This window comes from Neomonachus schauinslandi, chromosome 12 (genome assembly GCF_002201575.2).
Source record: "Neomonachus schauinslandi chromosome 12, ASM220157v2, whole genome shotgun sequence".
Lineage (NCBI taxonomy): Eukaryota > Metazoa > Chordata > Mammalia > Carnivora > Phocidae > Neomonachus > Neomonachus schauinslandi.
Genome location: NC_058414.1, coordinates 97,578,034 through 97,605,925, shown reverse-complemented (window position 1 = coordinate 97,605,925; position 27,892 = coordinate 97,578,034). Strand labels below are relative to the sequence as shown.

At 41.0% G+C, this 27,892-nt stretch overlaps 1 protein-coding gene across 1 annotated transcript in view; it reads right to left on the bottom strand.

The window, feature by feature from the left end:
* CNTNAP2 (contactin associated protein 2) overlaps positions 1-27,892 on the bottom strand; it is a 1,342,199-nt gene that overhangs the window by 663,413 nt on the left and 650,894 nt on the right. The window lies entirely within an intron of this gene.

Genomic DNA, 27,892 nt, shown 5'->3' with positions numbered 1-27,892 from the left:
CTGGGACCTCTCTTTTCCACCTTCCGCTTCCATGTTCTCTGTGTCTCCATTTGGCTGCCCATGGCTTCCTCTCTCTCCAAAGAGGTTAGACCTCAAATTCAATTTCATGTCAACAACAACATACTAGGCTAAAACAATTCTCAAATTCTTTGTTTTACTTAATCCTCTTTTCTTCCCTTCCTTCCTTCTGCAAATACTGAGTACCTACGATGTGCTGAGCAGGGGATTAGGCAACGCAAATACAGATGTGAGCACCACAGATAAAGGACCAGTAGGGTTTGTTCACTAATTATTTTGGTATTACTCATGCATAAGGTGCTCTGGAAGGGGATGTAGATGGAAAGCTAGGCAGAGCTCACGTGTCTTTCGTCCAAGTGTGATGATTAATATGCCCGATTTCAATCTCCCAAGTCTCTTATTTGAATAATAAGCTATGGCTGCTCCAATTCTGAATGCTATGCCAAGTAATATACTGCAATAAAGGGCAGGGGGGAAGATTTTTAAACTCTAAGCAGGAAGATGCTATAATTAGATGTAGGTTTTAGAAAGAAAACTCCTATAGAAAAACAATAGATTTTAGGGAAGTGATTCAGAAATTCATGAGCACACACAGGCTGTCATTGTGATAGGCCAGGTGAAGGATGACTATTTCCATATGAGAGTATGAGGAAGGATGAAGTAGATGGGACTGATTCACGTGTTTTTAAAATCAACTGGGGATGGAGACCAGGTGGGTGTAGGTAGTTAGGAAGAAAGAGAGTACAGAATGACCTTAACTCACAATTTCTAACCGCCTTACTAATTTTTTGCAACCTCTCTCCAGATAATTGCAATTTTTGTGTGTAGCTCAAAATGATCCAGAATGTCAAGTTAAAATTCTAAAGTTTTCCTTTTAGTCCCTTTGGGCAATCTGCCTTTAAAAGCTTTCATTTTTCTTTTTAAAATAGTTAATCATTAATCATTCTCTTTCCCCCCTGCAAACACCCCATTTTCCTTATTATCCAGTATCTGGTTTACCACAATCATACTATGAATTGGCTCTCCTATTCAAATACCTCTTCACTTGGGCGCCTGGGTGGCTCAGTTGGTTAAGCGACTGCCTTTGGCTCAGGTCATGATCCTGGAGTCCTGGGATCGAGGCCCGCATCGGGCTCCCTGCTCAGCAGGGAGTCTGCTTCTCCCTCTGACCCTCCCCCCTCTCATGCTCTCTATCTCATTCTCTCTCTCAAATAAATAAATAAAATCTTTTAAAAAAAAAACCACCTCTTCACTTCTCACCAAATTATGCTTTTCAGCCAATGTTAGTCTAGTCCTAAAACATTACTTTCATTATGTTAAAAAATATGTAATGATTTTTCAGTATCCATGATATTATATCCCAGATCACCATCTATGCATACAAGACCTTCCATAATCCTAACAGATGTTTCCTGGTTTGGGTTACTTGCCCACATAAACTTGCACACTGGTCAGGCCCCTTTTCTGGGGTCACCTTTATCTGCAATACACTACAAACCTCTTAATCTATTAACCTTCTCTACCAGAGTTAACTATTAAGGCAGGAGTGCTAAGAAACAGGGTTCTGTAATCCAACAGACTTGGGGTGAAATTCTGACTCCACAAAGTACTATTATATAACACTGGCAAAGTTGCCTCATCTCCTTTAGCCTTGTCTGGAGAATAGGTATCAGGTATTTACAATGTAGTAATGAGAACTGGAGGACATAACAACATTCATTGCTAAACTACTGTATCTGGGACATGGTTAACATTTAATAGGTGGAATTTTTATGATTAATGTAGTAATTATTAATTAGGTCCGCCTCACAGTCCTCCTTTCTTAAAGAGACGGTCCCTAGTCAATATACTCATCTTTCTGTACAGTCCAGGGCACTCACTGCTCCTCTCATGTACTTAATACCCGATTATAGTCAGTTGAGGATTTGATTGACTGTTGTTGATTGAATTTCATACATGAAAATTTTATTTCCTAACAAGACTGTGAGTTATCTTGAGGGGAGGGTCTAGAATATCTATTTTTCTTTTCTACTCCATATAATCTAACATGGTAGATTTTTTTTTAAGATTTTATTTATTTATTTGAGAGAGAAAGAGAGCACAGGGAGGGGAGGTAAGATGGAGAGACAGCAAGGGTCTTTAAGCAAACTCCACACTGAGCAGGGAGCCTGACGTGAGGCCCAAGCTCAGGACCCTAACTCAGGATCCCATGATTACGACCTGAGCTGAAACCAAGGGTCTGATGCTTAACAGAAGGTGCCACCCAGGCGCCCCAAACATGGTAGGTGTTTAAGGAGAGCCCGTCAGAACTGATGAAAGCATGATCTGATGATAAGAAGTGTAGGTAACTCCTGCACGTCTAAGCAAGCATATAAACACCCTAGAGAGGGCTACAGACCTTAACTCAAGTAATTGACTAAGAGCAAGGGCTGACGGCTTGTAGACGAGGGAGATCTGGGTATACAAGCAGCTCTCCTTTTTTTTTCTTCAAAGTGGGACAGTTATTCTGCTTGACTTTCACCCATGACAGGCTTACTCGCTGCTTTTGCCTCATCAACACAAATGGGAACCCAAGTATTTCAGTCCAAACGGTATCATGTGTGAAAACCACCTGGAGAGCTTGTTAAGACAAGCTTGTTAAGATTCCTGGGCCTCACCCAAAGATTCTGATTCAGCAGAGAATGTGCAGTTCTAAAAAGCTCCCAAGTGATGCTGCAGCTGCTGGTCCTGACTGTGGTTTGAGAGGCACAGATCTAATCCTGGAACAAAGTTAACTCCGGAAGGGCGGGCTAATTATTTATATTTAGATATAAGCAGGAAAAAGGTAGGACACCAAAAGGCAATAGAGTGAAATTTTAAATAAAATAAGGCCAGACTGCCACTTCACTTCACTCAAAATAACGAAAAGGGATTGGGATACAAAACCCTAAATAAAAATACACGCGAAAAGAAATATACTTGGATGAATGCACCCACACAGTAACAGTGGTTATCTTTGAGCAGTAAGATTATGGATGATTTAAAACGTCGTACTTTTCTGTGTTTTCCATATTACTTTATAATGTGCATAAGTTATGTTACAATTAAAAATACACTTGAGAAATACAGATCTGGAATAATGGCAAGGAGGTAAAATGGCAAGTCACCTGGATATAATGAAATTGCATTAGTTTTATCACTGAGTAAGGAATTAAGAGATTTTCATTCAAATCTCCTTTCTGTCATTTACAACGTGGAAACTCCCCTTAACTTTTCGTTTTCTTAGCTGTGAAGCGAAGGCAACACTATCTCCTTCAACTAAGTTATCGTGATGATTAAAGAAATCACACGCACTTTGTAAACTAAAAAGCATTGAGTATATTGATATTTTAATGCAGAGAATGAGCTGACCGAAGCATTTCCCCTGCATGCCTCAGCCAGTTAGCTCTGGCCCCAGTGGAGGGAGGCCTAGCTGGCTTGCACAATTTGTGTGCATTAAGCCTGAGGAGATGACAGTGCCCAAGGGCTAAGGCGGCAGCCAGTGAAGAAGTGTGCGAGCCAACATCGGTGACAGAATTTTGCTAGTCCCCTGCTGAAGAACAGAGAGGCAATTGGGCTGATGGGGAAATAAACAGACTCATCAAGTTCACTGATTTACTGGAAAAGTAATTTTTCTCTGCTGAGACTTCTAGTACCAAATAAAAGGTCTCGTATTATTGTACATAATCGTAAATAAATCTCAGATGTTCAGAAATACTACTATTGAACACATCAGATTGAATTTCATAGCATGTAAAACTCCAGAAGATGGGGGATCCTAAGTCTGTTCTTCATTTTCATCAAATGATGAGTGTCGTCTGTGTGACATCACACTAGCTACAAGGGAAAATGACAAAGGACCACTGTGTTAGGTTCACATGGCTCCTGTAAATAACCAAGCCTTATGCACCGAAACAACACGAACTTATTACCTTACAGTTCTGGAGGTTAGAAGTTTGAGGTGGGTTTCACTGGGCTAAATTCAAGGTGTCTGCAGGGCTGTGCTCCTTCTGAAAACTCTGGGCAAAAATCCATTTGCTCACCTGGCTCAGCTTCTAGACTCCACCTCATTCCCTGCTCATTGTCCTTGTGCCATGTCTTCATCTTCGAAGCCAGTCCTTCCCACACTCCATTGTTCCGATTCCCTGATTTCCCTGTCACATCTCTTGCTCTGTTTTAAGGAGCCCGATGATCACCACCCAGATCATCCAGGATACTCTCATGTGACGGGCCCTCACTTGATCATAAAGTCCCTTCGCCATAGATGGTAACATATTTACAGGTTCCACAGATGAGGGCAAGGACAACTGGGGGGGGCATTATTCTGCTTATCACAACTATATAAAAATTGGACTGCGCTACTTAATGAACAGACGTTATTAAGCATCAAATGTGTTCCTAGTATTGTTAACAAAAGAAGTATTAAGCAGAATAATAAAAGATGGAGGCATAAAGTCAAAGGTTGGTACTGAACTTTAAAAATCCATATGGCCCTGGGCTTACAACCATCAGTAGAACACCAAACAACACGTGCATGCTCTGCCCCCCCCAGCCCCAACCAAGGACGAGGAAAAACGCTTCCCCTGCTCATGTGCAGATGTGGCATGAGACATCAGAAGGATGGCCAACTCACAGGCAGAGGGGCAAGCCAAAGGTTGAAGAGCCAAGCTGTGCAACCGGTTTCATGTTCTGGGAGAGGAAGCACAGTTAAGGAACGGTCAGCGCGGGGACAGAATATAAAGGAGGAACTCCACCCAAGGAGAAGCACTCTCAGGAGTCTGAATTGCTGCAAAATATGCGAACAGAAAGAGGGCCAGAATACAACAACAACAAAATGGCAATACATTTAGGGAGCCGATTTGAGTGACTTTTTAAATATTTCAGGGCAGTGGTATTTATAGAACCAAATTACAGGGAAAGGAACTATTTAGTGGAATTGGGTGGTGACCACATCATTGTAGGAATTTGAACATAAAAGCCAAAATAGAATAAAAATTGGTGGAGATCGCTAAATTCGTGAGGGAGTTTTTGTTAGGATGTGTGAGATAGATTCATTTTTAAAAAAAAAATGTGGATATTTCTAATTATCAAAAGAACTTACACTTTTTGATGAATTTTGGAAAAGGATCAAATAATATAAAAGAAAAAGATAACACCTTGTTTTCTTGCCCCCAGGAGCAAATTTGGGTGAGCCTGTATTTCGTTCTCCTTTTGAATGCCAGGCCCCTCTTCTTACCTCCGTGTAGACCTCCTTCAATGGTGTGAAAAGTTAATGTAACTGCACACAATCCAGAATACACAATGGCCATATTCTATGAGCCGTTGTCAGGTACTCATTACTACCTCTGCCACCATGAAGTGAGCTCTAAATTCTGATGGTCAATCTTAGATTCTTGAGAATCTAAAAGCAACAACTTTGCCTGTGAATGCAACTTCACCAGCCCTGGATAGACTCTGATTTAAAATAAAACAAAAAGAAAAAACAGTTTCTTATATGGCAAAAAAAGAAAATCACTTTCCATTACTTTATTTGTATTTTTTATTAATATTTGGAAAATGTATTTTCAAATGTACATTGGAGAGATCTTTCAAGTCTTTTGTGGGGCGTACAGTTATGAGTCATGCCCATTTATTGTCATCATTTTTCTATTAATTTATACTGGCTATACTATAAGTGACTAAAATCTGTGTTCTTTCATATTTGTCTTCCCTGTTTTTCTTATAGCTTTGAATATGTAGTTTTTGATGTATAAATATATTTTGTTATTAAATATATTAAGATTTCCCCTTTAAGAACTTTCCACAGCTCTTAAGTGTATAATAATATCTTCCATTTATGACAATAAGATCTTGAATACCATGCTAAGTAGTGGTTAAGACATACACACACGTGATTAAAACACTAAGGTACCTGGGAATGGAGAAGAAAGCACAGATCGGTGATTCCATACCATGACTTCTATTTTCACATAAACACTGGTGATTTAAAAAGGATGTTGCTATGGGTTTAAATATATCCCCCACAAAAGATGTTGAAGTTCTAGTCCCCAGTACCTGGGATGGTGACCTTATTTGGAAATAAGGTGTTAAAGATAATTAAGTTGAGATCACTACAGTAGGCCTAATCCAACTTGACTTACAGAAAGGGGCCATTTGGACACAGAAACAGATACCTACAAGGGAAGACAATATAAAGACACAGGAAGAATGTCAACCGCAAGTGAAAGAACATCTGAGGCCACCAGAAAGAAGCTATTAGAGAAGTATGGAACGGATTCTCCCTTACAGGCCTCAGAAGGAATCAACCCTGCAGATACCTTGATTTTGGATTTCCAGCCTCTGAAACTGTAATGCCATACATTTCTGGTAAGCCACCTTGTTTGTGGTTCTTTGTTACAGCAGTCCTGGGAAACCAATACAGACACATAGGTGCCAAGTGACTTGGCCAAGTTGGAGTTTTTCCAACTTAGAGATGATGTGGAGGTCTCTCCACCATGTTTCACTACTTTAATTTTAAGAGAGAAATATTTTCCAGATAAAACAATTATTTTTGGCTCATATGTGTAAGGTCTTATTCTGGGTGCTCTGAAGAGTACAAAGCAATAGTTCTCCAGAGCTTTGCTGAAGCTGATGAGCTGAGGAAGGCTCTCCTTGACCCTTTCTACACTTCGTAATTTGAGATAGGTGTGTCAGTATATCTGGCATATATCCTTCCTGTTATTACCTTCTAAAGCAGATGGATCTCTAGAAGTGGCCAAGGATGAAACATGTTAGAAAATTAATCACAAGTCAAAAATGAACATGTAAATAAAGGTTATCTTTGGAACATCATAAGTAGTCTTTTCCTGATTGCCCAGAAAGGGAAAAGTTCACTTCTAATGATTTGATATAAAACTGAAAAGAAGCATAAATAATTTTATAGCTCATTTGCTAGTAAATGCTGTAACATGACATTTTGGGTATTGATAGTTATGAATGTCCTCACTTTCCTGCTCTCTTATAGCAGAGGGACCATATACTTACTACAGATCAAGAACAGGATGCTAACAAGGGAGTTTGGTTTACTGGAGACCCTACTCTTCACTTAATAAAGTCTTTTAATGGAAATGTGGATGTACCACAAAATGATAAATAGCTGTTCTTAGCCCTTTTCTGAAAGGGGCCTGGGGCATATGTGAATTGGTGACATTCAGAATAGGATGATCTCTGGGACCCTCCTTATGCTGATGCCTTATAATCACTAAGTCACTTTCTGATCTTAATGTGTCTTTCAAAAATAAGTTCATCTACTGGAATGAGATATTTCTCATTGAAACTGATTTTCTGATCTCAATCAGGCTCTAATGAATTTGGTTGGAGAACCTAGTTTTCCCAGAATCTCATTATTCCTGTTAAGGTAACTATTTGTGCACAACCAAGCTGGAAATCCAGAGGGGCAGCAGTGGCCTTGAGACCTCCCCGCCCCGTAAAAGCTCCCTAATTCTAAGACCATGCACTTATTTTTTTTTTTAATTAATTAATTTATTTTTTAAGATTTTATTTATTTGCGAGAGAGACAATGAGAGACAGAGAGCATGAGAGGGAGGAGGGTCAGAGGAAGAAGCAGACTCCCTGCCGAGCAGGGAGCCCGATGCGGGACTCGATCCCGGGACTCCAGGATCATGACCTGAGCCGAAGGCAGTTGCCTAACCAACTGAGCCACCCAGGCGCCCAAAACATGCTTCTTTTTTTTTAAGATTTTATTTTATTTTATTTATTTGACACAGAGAGAGAGAGACAGCTAGAGAGGGAACACAAGCAGGGGGAGTGGGAGAGGGAGAAGCAGGCTCCCGGCCAAGCAGAGAGCCCGATGTGGGGCTCGATCCCAGGACGCTGGGATCATGACCTGAGCTGAAGGCAGACGCTTAACGACTGAGCCACCCAGGCGCCCCGCAATTATTTTTAATTAGCACAATGTAAGCTGCACAATACCTAGGTCCTCAGTAACACGTGAATATTAACCTCACATGTTCTCTGTCTCTTCGGAGTTTTTTTTTTTTTTTTTAGCTTGAATGAATGCCCTGAGTAAACTACATTATATCCCGGAGGAGCTATTGTCTCATAATTGGCGCAGAGCAAATGGTGGTGGTAGAGTGTGGGTTTAAAAACAGATATTCTGCATGCTAATATTATGTCATGATCTTTCCATGAGTGCAATTTCTGTGTGAGATGTTACTCATTATCATCCTCTAATGGATTCTTTCACCTGTCCAACTCTCAAGGGAAAAGGGTAATTTAGAAGGGAAAAAAAAGAAAAAAGTTTTGATTTCTTGTTAATAAAGCAATAGCTTATATTTCTTTACTTGACAAGTCCTTCAAGAAAATTTTGGAGATCAAAGTAAAATCTACATTTATTTTTTCCTTTCTACTCTCTTACCCACATCCACCCCATTTCTGCCTTTTGTTTGAGTCTTCTCATTCTTGGTTTTAGCTCCAAAGCACTACTTTAAAGAAAACAATAATCCCAAACTTGGCAATGCTGGTCACAAAACCACAACTCTTTGTCTCTATATCATCATGACTGCCATATTCCTTGGTGATATTAATGTCCATACTTGATACTCTGTGACCTTCACTCCACAAAACATAAAATTGACTGTTTTTTCATGACTCAGTCTGGAGAAGCTCTACTAGTATTTTCTTCATTATTGCTTTTAGGTTACAGAAGACTAAGATGAGGGGCAAAAATCTATAAAACCAAGTAGGCGTGTGCTACAAACTCATGCTTTCTCATTTTAATAGGTCTCTACAGCAAAGCTCAACAACCCTATTGATCACTAGCTTAGATCTCATAGACACTGGCTATGGTTATCTCTTGCTCCATCTACTCAATCCTCTATTCTCATCTCTAACCTTATCACTCTCATTTTTACTCTGTCCCAAAAATGAGACTAAGAACATTGATCCAAATGTGTTAACAACTGTATTTACTCCTTCAGTGGAACCTACACAGATCCTTTTCCCTTTCCCATTGCTAATTAATTAATTAATTTTTACATTAGTAGTACTAGATCTGGTGCTATGCCTTATACTAGAAATAAGTAAAATGAATGAATCATAGATCCTGGCTCTGAGGAATTTGCTGTCTAGTGTATGGCATCGATGTGTGGAGAAATAAAATACTATATAACTGGATGCATGTTATTTAAAAAAAAAAGATATAAACAAAGTACCCAAACACTTTAGATAAGGGATTGGACAACTTAGGACAGTCTGGTAAGGCTTCATTTGTGAAGTCACTTGGAGCTGAGTCTTAAAGGAGGAGGAGTTTGCCAGGAAGAGGAGAGAAGGACCCTTCTTTACTACTCCTTTCCAATGCCATGTTACCTCATGCCAGTCTTCTGACACTTTAAGAGAATTATTTCCTCGATTTTCCTTCTCTTTTTTTCCCCTTAGCTCCATCTTCTTTGTTAATTAGCACCCGTCTCCTCTACCTTGGGTAATGGGAGTGGGGGGAATATGCATGCTGCCCTCTACTCCTGTTTTATCCAACCTAAGGGAACTTCTCTTTTTCAGCACTTACACCTGAACCTCCTCAAGTCAGAAAGTTATCACTTCTGCCTCCCTTTCGAGAATGCCGCTAATCACTATGCTGACTTTGACGAAGTCCTCCTTCTCTGTGATTTCAGTAGACTTGGTCACTGTTGACCATCCCATCCCCTCACGGAAACTTATTCTTCTCTGCCTTTCTGTGTCCTCACACTTGTCTCTCTGACCTGTTGACCACTCCTTTACTGTCCTGCACTGTCATTTTTCTTTTCCTGGCCTTTAGAGAGAGCTATTCTCTGAGGCTTGTCCTCAGTGCTCTGTCCCTGCCATCTGCACAGAAGGATTAGTTCACTATTCCAAGACTTTTTACCTAAAGAAAGGCAGAGTCAGGACTGAGACACAGGAATTCTAGCTACAGAATCTCTGCTCTTAAGCTATGCTGAATTGCTTATACTAATCTCATCATTATATTTTTTACTATTTTTCATATTTATATTTACTACTTTTACCGTTTATACTCTTATCATTATTCTCAAGAAAAAGGTGTATTTTGTTCTTATTGTTGGAAGATAGTTTGGAAAAGAGGGTGTGTTTTACTAAAGTAGAGTCTCCTGAAGGAAGAGCAGATTTTTAAAATTAATATCTGTGTGTGTATGTGTGCTGAGGAAAAACTATGGAGTGTGAAATTCTCCAACTGTTTTTAGCTAAACAAGACTCAGTTTAACAAAAAACAACAACAAAAAAAACAACAAATCTGGCTCTGATTAGAAAGTACTAATTCTTTTGCAAACTTCAGTCATTTTGAGTAAAATTGTCCTTGCAATTCAAATAAAAACATAACTATATTTTACACTACTTTACAGCTAAAAAATGTTTTACTATTGTTTATCTAATTTAATGAGCGAGGCAGTATGACTGATTTTAAATGCCAAATGAAGCTGTGGGAATTCAATGAGAAAATAAACTACTGAAAAATATGAGTACTGAAACTTTAAAATGAAATAGATTGACTGTGTCCCCCAGTGAGTCATACTTCCCTCCCTTCATGCTCTTGCATTGTCCCCTGCCCCCGAAATGATTCTGGATCTGATCATGTGACTTGCTTTGGTTAAAGGAGACATTAGCAAACATGACATGAGCTTAGGTCTATAGCATTGTTGGCCATTTGGGCTATCGTCTCTCACCCTTGAGAACGCTTCTGATTCCATGGGAAGAAACCTGAGCTAGCTCACTGGAGACACATGGCCCCACCGAGAGAAGGATTAACTATGAGACTTGTGAGTAAGGCTGGCACAGACCAGCCCCAGGTGAGCTGCCATTTGGTTGCACCTGCTTGAATTACCCCTGGTGGGACCAGCAAAAGGAATGTCCAACAGAACCTATCCCATGCTGCTAACTGTTATCATGGCAGATAAAATTCTTGTTTGAAGCCACTGAGTTTTAGGGAGGTTTGTGAGGCTGCAAGATAACAGACGAGTCACACACTCAAAGACATGTCTTCTTGGCTTTGATTATTTTACTAAGGTGGGATCATACAATGTACAACCCAATTTATTCAACATTGCCTGTTGAAGGTCTTCGCTTTGTTTCTAGGTTTTGTGACTCTGGCCATACTGCAGGGAGTATCACTGAAGTTCACCCGATTCGCAGTAGACAGACTTCTGGGTGAGGAGTCAGTGCTGATGTCATGAGGCTCAGAAGGCACAGATAGTGCTTAGGGCCCAGGAGAGCTTTAAGGACCTGGCAGATGTTTTAATCTTTAATTTCTTTTAAAATTAGAGGAGAAAATGAATAGGAATAGGATAATAATGAATCCATTCTGGATTATAGTCAGTTTTTTCCCCAGGATTTTCAATGTTTAATTTTTTTTTAATAGATTTTATTTATTTATTTGAGAGAGAGAATGAGATAGAGAGCATGAGAGTGGGGAGGGTCAGAGAGAGAAGCAGACTCCCTGCCGAGCAGGGAGCCCAACGCGGAACTCGATCCCGGGACTCCAGGATCATGACCTGAGCCGAAGGCAGTCGCTTAACCAACTGAGCCACCCAGGCGCCCCTCAATGTTTAATTTTTTACATAGAAGTCTTTGATCCCAGTAAGCTTTACATCTAAACTTGAAGTGATAATCATCATTATTCTATTTATTGTCATAAACCTGAAAAAGAAGACAGATATGGTGGGCTGAACACAGAATGGGAAGAAGGGAGTTTGTGTAGTGTCTCTGGAGTTATTTTCTATGATAAAAAGAAAGGAGTGAGTTAAATCACATGTTTTCAAACTGGGTCCCATGTAATCCTGAGGCTCAGAGTGGTTCTTTGGAGACTTATATAAAAAAAGAGAGGACTATTCCCTCAACAGTGAGGATTTAAGCTTCATACAAATCCTGTCAATTACTACTGTATTTTATGTGTCAAGATTTCACCTATGACTTTGAGGAGGGAAAATGTCTTGGGGGAAAAACCCTCAAAAACCCTGGATTAGATCATCCTTATCATTATTATATGATTTTAGAAAAGAAAGAGAAGGAAAAAGAAGAGCAAGAACAAAAATGGGGAAAAGCTTCTATATTGATCTTTATAACAATGGTACAAGATAGGTATCCTTATCCTCAGAGGCAGATCCAGGATTTCCAGGGCCTGAAGTCAATACATTTTACAGGTTTTCTTTAAGAAAAAAGAATATTTGAATACAAATGAGAATGTAGTTATGAAAATGGGCTGTGGGAGTTCACTTGTAAGTCATTCCTAGACCAGGATGCCAGCAAAAACTTAATAATCCACAGAAATGGTTGCATAAATACAGTCACTAAACCCCAAACTACTGTATCCCCAACTTCACTTCCCCTCAGCCAGACACCAAAAATGCTGGAGGCTGCGCCAAGGGAGGACAGTTGGAATAAGAAGAGACTGGGCTCCTTGCAACTAAGATACTTTGTCTGCTTTGTGTGAACAGATATGAACCCACCCTACACCAGTGACGGCTCTGAAGCCTGAGCTCTACCAGCTTCAGAGTGAATTCCCAGTTTACAACAGAAGAAACTAAGGCTCGGAGAGATTTAGTAATTTATCAGAGTCACACAGCTTGTTGGCGAGTGTAAGCCTGGACTCCAACAAGTGCTCTGGCCCAGGTTGTGACACTTCTGCTGTCCAGCCTGGACTCTTGGCGTCCTGTCCGCTCTTCGTGGGGCTTTTTACCTCTGAAGAGTTTAAATGTCTCACTGAACAGACTGTTAATTGAAGAAGAAGGAGGAGGAGGAGGAGGAGGTGGAGGAGAAGAAGGAGAAGGAGAAGGAGAAGAAGAAGGAGAGGAGGAGGAGGAAGGAGGAGGAGAAGGAGAAGAAGAAGGAGAGGAGGAGGAGGAAGGAGGAGGAGGAGGAGGAGGAGGAGGAGAAGGAGGAGGAGGAGAAGGAGAAGAAGAAGAAGAAGAAGAAGAAGAAGAAGAAGAAGAAGAAGAAGAAGAAGAGGAGGAGGAGGAAGAGGAAGAAGGAGGAGGAGAGAAGAAGGAGGAGGAGGAAGGAAAAAAGATACCTATCTCCTTTAAATGATAAAGTGTATGGTAGGTGGGGAAGCATTCTTACTGATAAATGAGTTTTGATAATTAGGCTCTTAGAGCATTGGGCTGTAGCCACTGTGCCAGGGAATTCTATTAGACATCACTTCTGTGCTAAGGCCATTTCGAAAATTAAGATATCCAGGGGAAAAACACCTGATAGTTGTTTTTCACTCTTGGGGTTTAAAACACCATATGGACCTGAGCCCCCTGAAATTCTGAAGAGCCCCCTGAAATTCATGAAGCTGGCTCTCCATCATAGGCATGCCCATTATTATGGCTACAACTGTATTATCCCGCTTGATTTTTCTGTCATCCACTCAGTTGCTGGATGATTTCACTTAAATGGCGAGTGATTAAGTAAGATACCATATACACAGTACCTAGCGTTTTTCCATCTCTTTTCCCTTGGCAACCACAGAAAGGCCAAACTCATTTTAATCACTAAACACAATATAAGAAGGATGGAAAATATTCTTTTAAAAAGTTCTATGCATTCCAAGATCAAATAGAAATATATTGAGTGTAACCAAAGTTCTGAATAATTCATGCTCTGCTCACCTTACCTTACTGTGCACAACTGAAAATTGGCCATATTGATTTCTTGCCCAATATACAGTGAAACCTCATTTATCTGACATCATTTGGGAATGAGCTGTTCATAGAACCACAGAATTTCAAAGCTTGAGAAGACCTTGGAGGCATCTAATCTATTTCCCTCATTGTAAATAATTATCATAATTATAACAACAGCAGCTACTTGAGCTGTTATCATACGTCATATCCTTTGCTGAGTCACGCAATGCGCCATCAGTTTTTCATAGTACTCCTATGAGGTATGTATTATTCTTTTCATTTTACAAACAAAAAAACTGAGGTTTAGAGAAATTGAAATAATTAAAGACTACATAGCTTCAAAGTCCTGAAGCCAGGATTGAATTTAAGCCCATGGCGTCTATTCTTAGCCACTGTATTACGCTACCTGTAAGAGTCAAAGGTATCAGATGTCTTGCTTATCCAAAGTCACCCACTGACTCAGTATCAATTACTAGACCAGAATTTACATCTCCTGACTATCTGTTATCACACTGCCTCTATGTGATACAAACTCGAACATAATTGGATCTTTAACAGAAATGAACTGATGAACCATTTTCATTCCTTTAAGCATGAAAACTCATTTTATTTTAAACATTTTCAGTGAAAATCGTTCTGAAAGTTATTGCAGTTTTCTGCCTCCTTAATCATACTACATTAAATATAATTGCCATTTCTTGCTGACTCAGTTTTCATGATTAGGTACATCAATCATTGGATTATGTTGTAACAACATGATACTCTCAGGAAATGATCCCAGCAAACTTTGTTTCATTGACTTGTTGGTTTCCCTTTTTATCAGCTATGAATCCTTACTGTGTTATGACTGGGGATGCCATGCTGCAAAATCTCATCGCACTTCTTGTCCAGACACACTCAAATACGATTACTCTGAATACGTTATGGGTTGGGAAGCAATACTGGCAGGCTTGTTTACATTGGGTGTTTGAAAAATGAAACAAAACAAACGTGACCTCTAGGTTAGAGTCATCTTCCTTTAGGAACGATGAAGTTGTGTTCTGGAGGATAAAGTGAAGATAGCCAGAGGAGGCCAGGGAAAGGGCTACAAAAGCAAAGGAGTTGGATGTGCAAAGCCTCAGAGGCCAGACTGTCGATTCTACCACCATTGGGTAGTGACTGGAGTCCGGAGTTCAAGGTCAGCGAGCAGGAGCAGTTGAGACTACAGACAATCAGGGACCAGGTTTCAAAAAAAAAAAAAAAAGCCTGGTGCTTTAACTTAAGGACTTGAACTTAGGCTTAGAGTAATGAGGAGTATTTGAAGGGGTTTAAAGAAAACCGGGTGCAATGATCCAACCGTATGAAAAGTTCCCTTTGGCTATGATAGGAAGACTGGACACAAGAAAGCCAACAGTGGAGGCAGGAAGATCAGCTATGAAGCCATGGCATGGATTTGAGATAAGATCCTCTCAGCGGAGATCAGTATCCTCACCTCTGTAATGAGAACGGAGGGATGACCAAACCCTGAAACCACTTCCTGCTCTAAAACTCTGTAATTCTGTGGCTTATAATTTGTCCTTTAAACATGATCAGTGCTGGGGCACCTGGGTGGCTCAGTCGTTAAGGGTCTGCCTTCGGCTCAGGTCACGGTCCCAGGGTCCTGGGATCGAGCCCCGCATCAGGCTCCCTGCTCCACGGGAAGCCTGCTATTCCCTCTCCCACTCCCCCTGCTTGTGTTCCCTCTCTTGCTGTCTCTCTCTCTGTCAAATAAATAAACAAAATATTAAAAAAAATAAACATGATCAATGCTATGCAAACAAAAACAAGTTTTGACTTGGTGTAACGATCCTCATCTCTACTTGACTGCAGCTGGAAGTTGATATTGTCACTACACCGGAGTTATAAAGCAACTGTAATTGGCCTTTAAGGCTGTTCTGACATTATTTACTTTCCCGGTCTGTACAAATGTTGAGATTTACGTTACAGGGGGTGAAATGCAGTACAGGGCAGCATTCCAGAATCTCAAATTTGTTAAGCTTCCCCGGGATATTCCGAGATTATCCTAGCGGGGCACCGGCAAGTGGCAGTGCCACTGTTAGTCCTGGGCTCTGACACCACAACAGCATGACCCTTGGCTGGCTCCCCAATTTATGCACTCTGTAAGCCAGAATGCAACATTTCACCCATGGTGGCTCAGCTCCCTGATCTGCAGAATGGGCCACATGGTAACACAACCCCCTGGAGAGTTTTGTGAACAGTCTTGTACTTACTGAGTTCTTTATAAGTACTAGCTATGATTATGTCACCTTTTATCTTCCCAAGGACCATTACTCTGCAAACGAAAAAAATACGTAGAATACTACTAGGATGAGAAGTTAGCTTACATTTTTAAAAAAAGATTTTGTTTATTTATTTGAGCGAGAGAGAGAGAGAGAAAGCATGAGTGGGGGGGGAGGGGCAGAGGGAGAGGGAGAAGTAGGCCCCTAATGAGCAGTGAGCCCGACACCGGGCTCGATCCCAGGACTCTTAGATCATGACCTGAGGTGAAGGCAGATGCTTAACTGACTGAGCCACCCAGGCGCACCTAACTTATATTTTTTGATGTATGTATGTGTGTGTGTGTATGTGTACACACACATATTCTTTGAAGTAATTAAAGAACACATTCACTTATAATTCAGACCTAAATTTGTAACCATTCTTAAATAGAAGATACATCCTGGGTAGCCTAAGATCAACAGTAAGGCCAAAGTTGGCATCATTCACCTCTGTAGAAGAGTTCTATTGAGTGACAGCTCAACAGAAGCTGTTTTCTGAAGAAAACAGAATAGTTTTAAAGAGTTTTAACTGTTCCAAAGTTCTTACACTGAGCTGAAATTAGATCCCTATAATTTACAACCACAGATCCTAATTCTTCCTTTTGGATACCCAGAAAAAGCCAAATGCTTCTTTCTCATGATACAGCCTATTTTTAATTTAGTTGTATGATTCTTTGAAATTAACTTAAGATTTAACCCTCATTAAAACATAAGGAGCTCTTAAGTGCTTTGAATATCAGTTACTTGTAAGCAGGGCTAACCCTAAGTAACCTGTAAAGTCCTTCTCAATTACCTCCAATTGCCCCCTAATACCACCCCAGGGCACTCCTCCACAGTTGGTGTATTTTCCTCCAAAATAATTCTTTCCTTCTTCCAGATTAGCTCCACTCACCACCAATAAATCTCTAATTAGCTCTTCACTCAGTTCTTGAGTATTTGCCAGAGAGAGAAGTGATCTGACAAGTTAATTCACATCGTGATGTGACTGGCCAGACAATTTTCTTTGGGCCTTTCTTGAAAAGCTGTGTTTGGAAGGCAAAGTACTTGCTCACTGCTGGTAAGTTTCAGGCACCAGGGCACACAGATCAAGGGGGATACTTACAGGTGAGTGGCTCCCCCAAGCAAACTGCTGCTAAGCCACAGAGGGCCAAGTTGTGAGGGCCTCAGCACACTGAAAACCCAGTGTCAGGCTGAGAGTTGTGGGAGAGTAGAGGAAGCCTGTGGAGATTACCAAGACATGGAAGAAAATAGATTCATGAGCCATCTTTGTTTGTCATTGTCTATTATCAATTCACCAACTGGGAAGGAAGACCGATATTTACAGAGGATAACTAGGGAAGAAGAAAAATGCATTCCTTCCATTAACTTTAAAGCCTTTCGTTGATGAATAGGATAGTAGGAAAAAGAGTTAAAATATCAAGGGGTGGGGGGGAAGAACTGGCATAAGATGATATCAGGCATTTCAGGTGAGAATTACAGAATTTGTTTTTACTCAGTTTTCCCCCTGGAAGCATCAAAATACAAATGTCTCTAAAAAAATTTCAAAGATAGAAACACAATTAGTTTTTTACTGACTTAATAACAGAGCTACTAACACTGTAGGGGACAGTTGGAAACAGTCTGAAAAAGATATGTCCTTCAAATCATTGTCAGCAACCAGGAAATTTTCACTGGTCAACAACCACATTTTACTCGGTATCCTTAAACCACTGCTTGACCTTTAGGCTACCTTGATTTTGATTTTCTTACACTGATCATTGTTCAGTCTCTGTTGTCTTAAATTTGGCTTTCATCATCTTGAGGAGTTGTCTATTGAAATATCTAACAGAGCTTATGTACGTATTTGTCCAGAAAATCAGAATCAAAGAATCATCGCTAACTTACTTTCCTGGGAGATTTATAGAGAGGTCTGTGAATAAACTTCTTGAAATTCATATCAGAAAAAATAATGAAAGAAATAGAAAAAAATCTATATTTAAGAAAGATTTTATTAGCATCTAGCATGCTACATGCAATGTTAGGTACTATGAGGAAAAGAGAATAAATGTTAAAATCAGTCCTTCCTGTCAGCGCATTTTACATAGAATCTATTTGCAGAGTCAAAGCCTAAACTAAGTCAGTCCAAAACTATATAACATGGATTTCTGGACCCCTGGAAAGCTGAAAATACATCACAGGAGTTATATATGTTTCTGTGAAAATGTTTAAAGTGTTTAATTTTTATCTGTAATTGAATGAAAACCCTACCTGATCCAGACCACCACTCTATAATTAGGTCATGCCTACACTGTGTCTGCACTGGAGATTTCTTTAGTGCAAAGCTATGGGAACTGTTATAGGCTTGTTAAAAAAAAATGGCAGAAGTGGTCTATCATAGGTCACATCATGGCATTTTGGGGAGAACCTGTTTGATAGTAGTAACACATTTACATTGAGAATAGATATTTGCTTTGGTGAAACATTGTGTCACAATAAATTAATGTTGATCACTTTGAATTAATTAGTTTTTTCATTGGGTTTATATTTAAAAGTTTTTCTTTTATGATTTTATAAAAGCCATAAAGCACAAAAATTCATCAATAGCTTTTTGCTTGTTAATGCTTAAGTGACAGAATAATTAGAATAATTTAATTCACCATTGTGGGTATGTGTATATATATTTTTTACTTATTTGAAGAAGACTGGTAGAGAGTGTAGAGGTCTGATGCCACCTATTAAGAAGGTATAACTGTTTCCTATATGGGGGTCAAGGCTGGACTGGAGGACCAGCATGTTCTTCCAAGTTTGGGAGTCTACGATCCAAAGTCCTGGCCAGGAGTTGTGGAAGATCGAAGAAGGAGCTATCTGTGTGGGCTGGCTAGGTTTTAATGGAACAAGGCACACAGGAACCTGGCTGGATCTTACTGAAAAGGCTTGGATTTGGAAAGACAGGAAGGAAAGAGGAGAGGGTGTGTATTCCTGGACGTGTGGATGAGACCTGGACTTTTACTGGACTTTAGAAGGAATGACTTGGTGGGAGGGGAGCCCTCATCTGTGGGAACAGGTTACGGGCAGTTGGAGGCCAGTGCCCGGACCTGGGAGGGAGCAGCAGGCTATAGGGGCCACTGTGGGTCTTGAAAAAGGAAGTGACTGGATTGGGTGGGAGCTTAGGCCCTTCAATGTACTGGCAGAGGATTTGCATACAGAGGCATTCAGAGACCATAGTCTTGGAAGAGCATGAACACAAAGACCAGGAAGTGGCATCCTCTTAGGCTTTCTTCCTACTGTGGGTTAGAATTATGTATTACTGTCGATTTTGTTTTTTCTCCAACTAGAAAGTAAGCTCCCTAAGGGCAGGGACATTATCTGTATTTACTCACTGCTGAATTCCCAGGACCCTGTGCATGGTAGATGCTCAATAAATATTTGATAAATGAGCAAATAAATAAAAATATGTATGAATTTAGGTGGATGAATAATAAACTGGAAAGAAATTTCAAAGAAGGAACTGATTTTTAAAATGCTCAGAAAAGAAACATGATATTTTAGTTGTTATCTTGTAAAACGTAATCAAATGTAATAATTAAAAAAGTTATCTCAGGTAGCCCAGTTCATGCCTGGTTGAGTCATAGAAATGCTCAGATTCTCAGATACCTGTCCCTTCCCCTAGTGAGATGAATGTGTGGGGACCTCCCTCTTTTCTTCCTGTCTGGTTAGATCCTCCTTTGTGTGAAATGCTATCACCAAGGCTACTGGAACAGCCTTCTGATAAAATAAACGGGATGATAAAGTTAAGAGAATCCTTTTTTCTCTTGGCAAGGCCTGTCTTTAAGCCTCCTACAATATACTGCCTATTGAGAAAGCCTATTTTTGCGGATAGAGGGTGAATATTATCAACCTGTTCTATTTGCATTCCTATCTCAGTGCTCTTCTCCTGTCCCCCGCCCATAGAAGCTTTGGGATAACTGAGGAGAAAGTCCTGCAGAGACACAAGGGGCCAAAGCCCACTCAGATATTCTAAAAAAAAAAAAAAAGTTACCTCCATTACACACCAAGATTAGAGCTTTAGGGAAAGTATAAACCCTTTATTTATCCACAAGCAGGACCACCCAAGAAACTGAATAATAATTTCCCAGCAGTTATCCTAATTTGAGGAATTTTTTTTTCTTTCTTCTGCCCTTTAGAAATGATAGTATATTAAAACCGAAGGGACCCTTCGTCTCCCAGATTATCCTGTGCAGCTCCAGATATTACAGGTGAGGACATGAAAACCCAGTGGTGGCCAGCGGCATGCTGACTGCCAGGTACTCGAGACTGGAGCTCAGACTTCCAGCTCTAGTTTCCAGCCATCAATATTTTTTCCACTGTGACTTTGAACTTCTACTACTTTTTTTTTAACTGCTTGATTTTCACACAGCTCTGGTCATCTGTTGTCAGTGGGTCTTCACTGAGCTATGGGTCAGTATTCAACACCCCGCTGCATACTTACTCAGTGCTAGATGTTTGGACAAGGTGCTAAGAGGTGGGACTGGCCTGTGGGGACAGAGAGGCCCTGGGCTTGCAGTGCCCCGAGAGTGGCTGATGCCATGGGGTTTATGTAACCAAGGGGGCATCATTGTTCAAGGTCTCTGTGCCTGAAATCTGTGAAAATCCACTTTTGTGTAAGGGAAAGAAAAGCAGCAGAAGGAATCATGAAGAGGCTCACACGAGGTATTTTAGGGCGAGGATAACAGAGTGAAACTCCTATCACAAACACACTTCACCTTGGCTCTGAGCGTCAGAGTGAATTATCACTTGTTATCACTGCCCTTTGAAATTTTGATTCCTAGCTCTTTCTTCACCTGGAAGCAACTTGTCTGTACTTTCAACTTTATAAGTCTTATCTTTGAAATAAAGGTCTAATTTTTATGAAATCCATAGGTTTTGCATACCTGCCAAAGACTCGGGTTTTAATATTTCGGTAGGGAACTGTCAAAGGTGTCAGTCACTTTACAAAACCATCAGCCTCAAAATCCCTCAGGCATTCAGAATTTTCTGACTGCTCTATTTCTGTTCTTTGAAAGGGAACTCCTGGCTCATTCCTTTGTACCCTAAGGAGGCCTGAGCCAGATGAAATTGCGCTCTACCTTTTCAACAAATAAAATTCTAAATGGTGACAGACCAACTGATTTAAGTAAAAATTTCCATTATTTCCCAGTTTTATAAGCTCATATCAGGGTCTTTCAACCTCGGCACCCCTTGACATTTGGGTTGGAAAATTCTTTGTCATGGGGGCTGTCCTGTGTTTTGTAGGAGGTTTATCCGCATCGCTGGTGTCTACCCACTATGCCAGCAGCAACCCCCTCCTCAAATGTGACAACCACGAGTGCCTCCAGATACTGTCAGATGTCCCTGATTGAGGATCCCTGTCCTACACAAGGCCTAAAACTCATGTTGAGCCTCTCTGCTGGCAGGGAATTGTATCTACAAGCTGGGAAGTTAGGGAACACTGATCTCTTTGAACCCCTGAATGGTTGGCTATCATAACAGCTGTGCTATTAGGGTCCCTGAACCTCCATTTCTTCAGCTGTAAATGATAATAAAAATGAAAGGCTATAAAGCTACTTACGCTAGTTTTAGTTAAACTAGTATTAATAGTTAATGCTGATTGCGTAGTCGTGTCCACAGGCTGTGTCGGGCTCCCTGCTCAGCAGGGAGTCTGCTTCTCCCTTTCCATCTGCCCCTTCCCCTGCTCGTGTTCCCTCTCTCACTGTCTCTCTGTCAAATAAATAAAATCTTAAAAAAAAAAAAAAAAGATTTAATTCAAGGGGCACCTGGGTGGCTCAGTCGTTTGAGCGTCCAACTCTTAGTCACGGCTCAGATCATGACCTCAGGGCCATGGGATCAAGCCCTGCATCAGGCTCCATGCTTAGCATGGAGTCTGTTTAAGATTCTCTCACTCTGCCCCTCCCCCTGTTTGCATGCCCACGCTCTCTCTAAAATAAATAATAATTTTAAAAAATTTAATTCAATGTTATAAACACCTTACTTTTCTCTCATTTTTGCATCACTAAAGTATGTGTGCAATGAATGTATATCCCTTCAGCGCACGCTTCTCTCTCATGTCACAAAGCGCAATATCCCCCAGCAAACTGAATTCCACCCTGGCTCTGTCACTGTAGTCCGTGTGACCTGGGACATACCACTTGTGAGTGATAACTTTTTGTCTCCTGAAGTTCTTTCTTATGAGAAGCAAATGAGACAGTGTCTGAGAAACTGCTTTAGAAATCCTAGTACGTAACACAAAAGTAAGGTGTGATTATTGTCACCATTGCCATGTCACCAACATCCCCACTGCCAAGAATCATGCCTTGAATATTCTGAATGTGCTTCTGGCCCCTGCTTGAGTACGTAGGTTAACACGGATCGGCATGGGGACAGCTACACTCTTACCAGACGAGGGCCTTGCCACCACTGGGTGAGTTCTACAATTTCCCAGTGACTGGCATAATTTTCCCATGTTCAGCAACATAATGGGACATTATGGAAATAGTCTGAGAAAAACTTTTTATCCAGCATGCATCATTTTGTGCTCCGTAGACAGCAGGTAAACTTATGTCCTCCTTGAAATCTGTAATGATAAAATTGCCCAGGCATTAAATTTTTATTTTATGGAAACCTGTAGCCCTCACACAAGAAAAATATACAAATACACTTTGCTTTTATTTTATTAAACCCTGACTCCCTTGATTCCCTAGCTTTTGCTTTGAGAAAAGTTGGCAACATCACCATAATAGCCTGATTTAAAAACCACTGTTACTTTGCTCGGGGAATAGGCTGTGATGGGAACAGTTCTAGGAAAAAGCCACAGTATTATACTGTAGCCTCATCGTCATATCCAAGAGAAACCTTGTCTCTTATTCAGTGATCTGCTCATCCAGCATGTATGGCACACTGCCCGCCTATGGTCATACGAATGAATGAACGAATGAACAATGGGAGGAAAGAAGAAAGGGATGAAGGGAGGGAGGGACTGTGCTGATGTGCTGGGGTTCACTTCAAAAAGCCAAAATAAATGACAGTAACATATGTAAATATAGAAGATGCTGATAATACTCACATTTTTCTACACTGTTTGCTTCTAAAATGGACACAGCTCTTTTTCATTTTAAGACTAGCATAACTTTCTTACACCTTACTTCACTTCCTATTCTAAAAGGCAGTTTCAGACCTGTGACCTGGCTCTGTTCTTCTGCTCATCTCATAGCTTCCAGACAGTTACTGCATTATATGGTATGTTGGAGGCTCATCCAATGTGTCATTAAAAAAAAAAAAAAGTCCACAAGTTATGCCTATATTGGGTTATTTGGTAGAATACTGATCTGCTCTGATTGGTATTATAGGGGATTTACATCTGGACTGCATTCTCCAGCTCTCCCCCATGCCCATTCTTATGGGATTTACACATCCTAGGTCTACTCTCCCCCATTCCTGAGGGTCATTCTGGGTCCCTTCACCAGGAATATAGAATTGATATGAAAAGATAGATCTTAGTCTTCCTTTGACGAGGCACAAGAATGGTGTGTGTGTGTCTGTGTGTGTGTGTGTCTAGGAGAGACTGTGAGTGAGAATGAGGAGCTGGCACACTGAGCCAAATTAGAGAACGAATTAGAGTCTTTAGCATTCCAGATTCTTCCTGGGCTCTTCTCTGCCCTTGTACGTCAGGATTCACACCTGCATCCTTAGAAAGCCACTCAGAATGACCAAAGCACAAAGAATGATAGGTTAGTGGCAACCAAAACCAAGACTGATAGAGTTTGCATTATGGCCATAATGCCTATAAATGAGGAAACCTAACTTTATATTTCCTTTGTCCCCTCCACATACACTGAGTTCAGCTGCAGCTGAGGTTGTGGTTTCACTTTGAGTACAATGACAGCTTCCCACCTCAAGCACCTGCCCCTCCACAGACCTTTCTGGGCTCGAAGTGAGGCTGCTCAGCCACGTCCAGGTGCAACCAGGAAGTGTGCAAGAGCTGATATTCTCACAGTCCACCCTGAACTAGTGGGGGGTCAGAATCAGTGAATCAATGCCACAACATCCCCATGAACCAAAAGGTTTCTCGGAGACCCCCAGGAGGAACGAGCTCCCACTGACGCTAGCACTCACTTCCCCACATGCCTTCTACTGTCCATCTCCCGTCCTTGTCTCATTATTTCTACTCCTTCACCTGAGCTTTCCAGGACAACCTCCCAATCAACTGCCTCCAGCCAAGTCCTCATTTTGGGAACTGTTTTGGGAAGAACCAAAACTATAAAAAAAAGTCAATTCCTGGTGGGCGGAGCAAGATGGCAGAGGAGTAGGAGACCTGGATTTCGTCTGGTCCCAGGAATTCAGCTGGCTAGGGATCAAACCATTCTGAACACCTACAAACTCAACAGGAGATCGAAGAAAAGAAGAGCAACAACTCTCTGAACAGAAAAGCGACCACTTTCTGGAAGGTAGGACCTGCGGAGAAGTGAATCCGAGGCGATATTCGGGAGGATAGACAGTGGGGGAGGGGGCCTCTGTCGGCCGCTTCTGGCAAGTGATAGAACCACGGAGCACAAAATCGGAACTTTTAGAAGTCTGCTCTGCTGAGGGACGTCGCTCCAGTAGCTAAGCAGGGTGTGGAACCCTCGTGGGACAGTGTGGTCTCAGGACCCACGGGTCACAGAAAGACTGGGGGTGCCTGAGTGTGGCAGAGCTCCCAGGTATCGGAGCAGGGAAGCCGGCTGCAGAGGCGGAGCCCAGGCGCGGGCTCTCAGCTCGGGGTTGCCATAAACCGTGATCCGCGGCACAGTCGGGCCCCTGCTCCTCCAGCAGGGACCCAACAAGCGGCAGATCCGGGGAGACTCACCTTCTTCCCCCGGGAGGAGCGGCGCAGGAGCGCACCGCAGGGATCTGCTGGGTTTGGAGACTCCACACGGGGTCGGGTGCCAGAGATAGAAATGCGCGGTCACAGGCCGGGTGAGAACGGAGTGCGGCTGGAGACCGGGTAGACGGGAGTGACTGACTGCTTTTCTCTAGGGGCACACTGAGGAGCGGGACCCCGAGTTCTCGGCTCCTCGGGGCAGAGAAGATTGGGAGGCCACCATTTTCACTCTCCGCCTCCAAAGCTGTACGGAAAGATCGCAGGGAACAAAAGCTCCCGAGAGCAAACTGGAGCAGATTACTTAGCACAGACCGGCAAGGGTGGGGCAATTCCGCCTCCAGCAAAGACATTTGGGAACCACGGCAACAGGCCCCTCCCCCAGAAGATCAGCGAGAACAGCCAGCCAAGACCAAGTTTACCAATCAATGAGAACGGCAGAACTCCAGTGCTAGGGGAATACTGCACAGAGAATCCATGGCTTTTTTACCATGATTCTTTAGTATTTCAAAGTTAATTTTTTTTAACTTTTTTTTTCAATTTTTCTTTTTCCCTTTTTCAACCAACATCTTATCAATCCCTTTTTATTTTTTTTTATTTTTTTATTTTTTATTTTTTATTTTTTTTTTTTTTAAAGATTTTATTTATTTATTTGAGACAGAGAGAATGAGATACAGAGAGCATGAGGGAGGAGGGTCAGAGGGAGAAGCAGACTCCCTGCCGAGCAGGGAGACCGATGCGGGACTCGATCCCGGGACTCCAGGATCATGACCTGAGCCGAAGGCAGTCGCTTAACCAACTGAGCCACCCAGGCGCCCTCAATCCCTTTTTAAAAAAAATTTTTATTTTTCATTTTTAGAGTCATATCCTATCCCTCCATAGTAGTTACCCTTATTTTTGGCATATATATATAAGTTGTTCTCTCTTTAAAATTTTGAGATACAGTTTCTTCTAACAGATCAAAATATACCCTAAATCTCTAGTGTATGGCTTTGTTCTAGTCTCTTGCCTGATCACATTCTCTCCCTTTTTTTTCCTGTTGTTTTAAAAATCCTCTTCTTTCTTTTTTCAAACAACTTCTTATCAATTCCTTTTATAAAATTTTTTATAATTTTCATCTTTACAGTCATATTCCATCCCTTCATCATATTAACCCTTATTTTTGTACATATATAAGTTTGTCTTTCTTTAAAATTTTGGGAGGCACTTTCTTCTAACAGACCAAAATACACCCAAAATCTAGTGTGTGGCACCGATCTATGCACCAGCCTGATCATATTTGATCATATTCTGTTTTTTTTGTTTTGTTCTGTTTTTGTTTTTATCTTTTTCTTTTTCTTTTTTCTTTCCCTTTCTTTTCCCCCAGCTTCAGGTCTTTTCTGATTTGTTTAGAGTATATTTTCTGGGGACGTTGTTACCCTGTTAGCATTTTGTTCTCTCATTCACCTGTTCTCCTATGGACAAAATGACAAGACGGAAACAAACACCTCAAAAAAAGAACAAGGGGTAGTACCGACTGCCAAGGACCTACTCAATATGGACATTAGTATGATGTTGGATCTAGAGTTCAGAATCATGACTTTAAAGATACTAGCTGGGCTTGAAAAAAGCATGGAAGTTATTAGAGAAACCGTTTCTGGAGAAATAAAGGAACTAAAATGTAATCACGTAGAAATCAAAAAGGCTATTAATGAGGTGCAATCAAAAATGGGGGCGCTAACTGCTAGGATAAATGAGGCAGAAGAAAGAATCAGTGATATAGAAGACCAAATGATGGAAAATAAAGAAGCTGAGAAAAAGAGAGATAAACAACTACTGGATCACGAGGGCAGAATTCGAGAGATAAGCGATATCATAAGATGAAACAACATTAGAATAATTGGGATCCCAGAAGAAGAAGAAAGAGAGAGAGGGGCAGAAGGTATATTGGAGCAAATTATAGCAGAGAACTTCCCTAATTTGGGGAAGGAAACAGGCATCAAAATCCAGGAGGCACAGAGAACCCCTCTCAAAATCAATAAAAATAGGTCAACACCCTGACATCTAATAGTAAAACTTACGAGTCTCAGAGACAAAGAGAAAATCCTGAAAGCAGCTCAGAAGAGATATGTCACCTACAATGGTAGAAACATTAGATTGGCAACAGACCTATCCACAGAGACCTGGCAAGCCAGAAAGGACTGGCATAATATATTCAGAGCACTAAACGAGAAAAATATGCAGCCAAGAATACTATATCCAGCTAGGCTGTCATTGAAAATAGAAGGAGAGATAAAAAGCTTCCAGGACAAACAAAAACTAAAGGAATTTGCAAGCACAAAACCAGTCCTACAAGAAATCTTGAAAGGAGTCCTCTAAGCAAAGAGAGATCCTAAAAACAACATAGACCAGAAAGGAACACAGACAATATACAGTAACAGTCACCTTACAGGCAATACAATGGCACTAAATTCCTATCTTTCAATAGTTACCCTGCATGTAAATGGGCTAAATGCCCCAATCAAAAGACACAGGCTATCAGGTTGGATTAAAAAACAAGACCCATTGATGTGCTGTCTGCAAGAGACTGATTTTAGACCCAAAGACACCCCCAGATTGAAAGTGAGGGGGTGGAAAACCATTTACCATGCTAATGGACACCAAAAGAAAGCTGGGGTGGCAATCCTTATATCAGACAAATTAGATTTTAAACCAAAGACTGTAATAAGAGATGAGGAAGGACACTATATCCTACTTAAAGGGTCTATCCAACAAGAAGATCTAACAATTGTAAATATCTATGCCCCTAACATGGGAGCAGCCAATTATATAAGCCAATTAATAACAAAAGCAAAGAAACACATTGACAACAATACAATAATAGTGGGGGACTTTAACACCCCCCTCACTGAAATGGACAGACCATCTAAGCAAAAGATCAACAAGGAAATAAAGACTTTAAATGACACACTGGACCAAATGGACTTCACAGACATATTCAGAACATTCCATCTCAAAGCAACTGAATACACATTCTTCTCTAGTGCCCATGGAACATT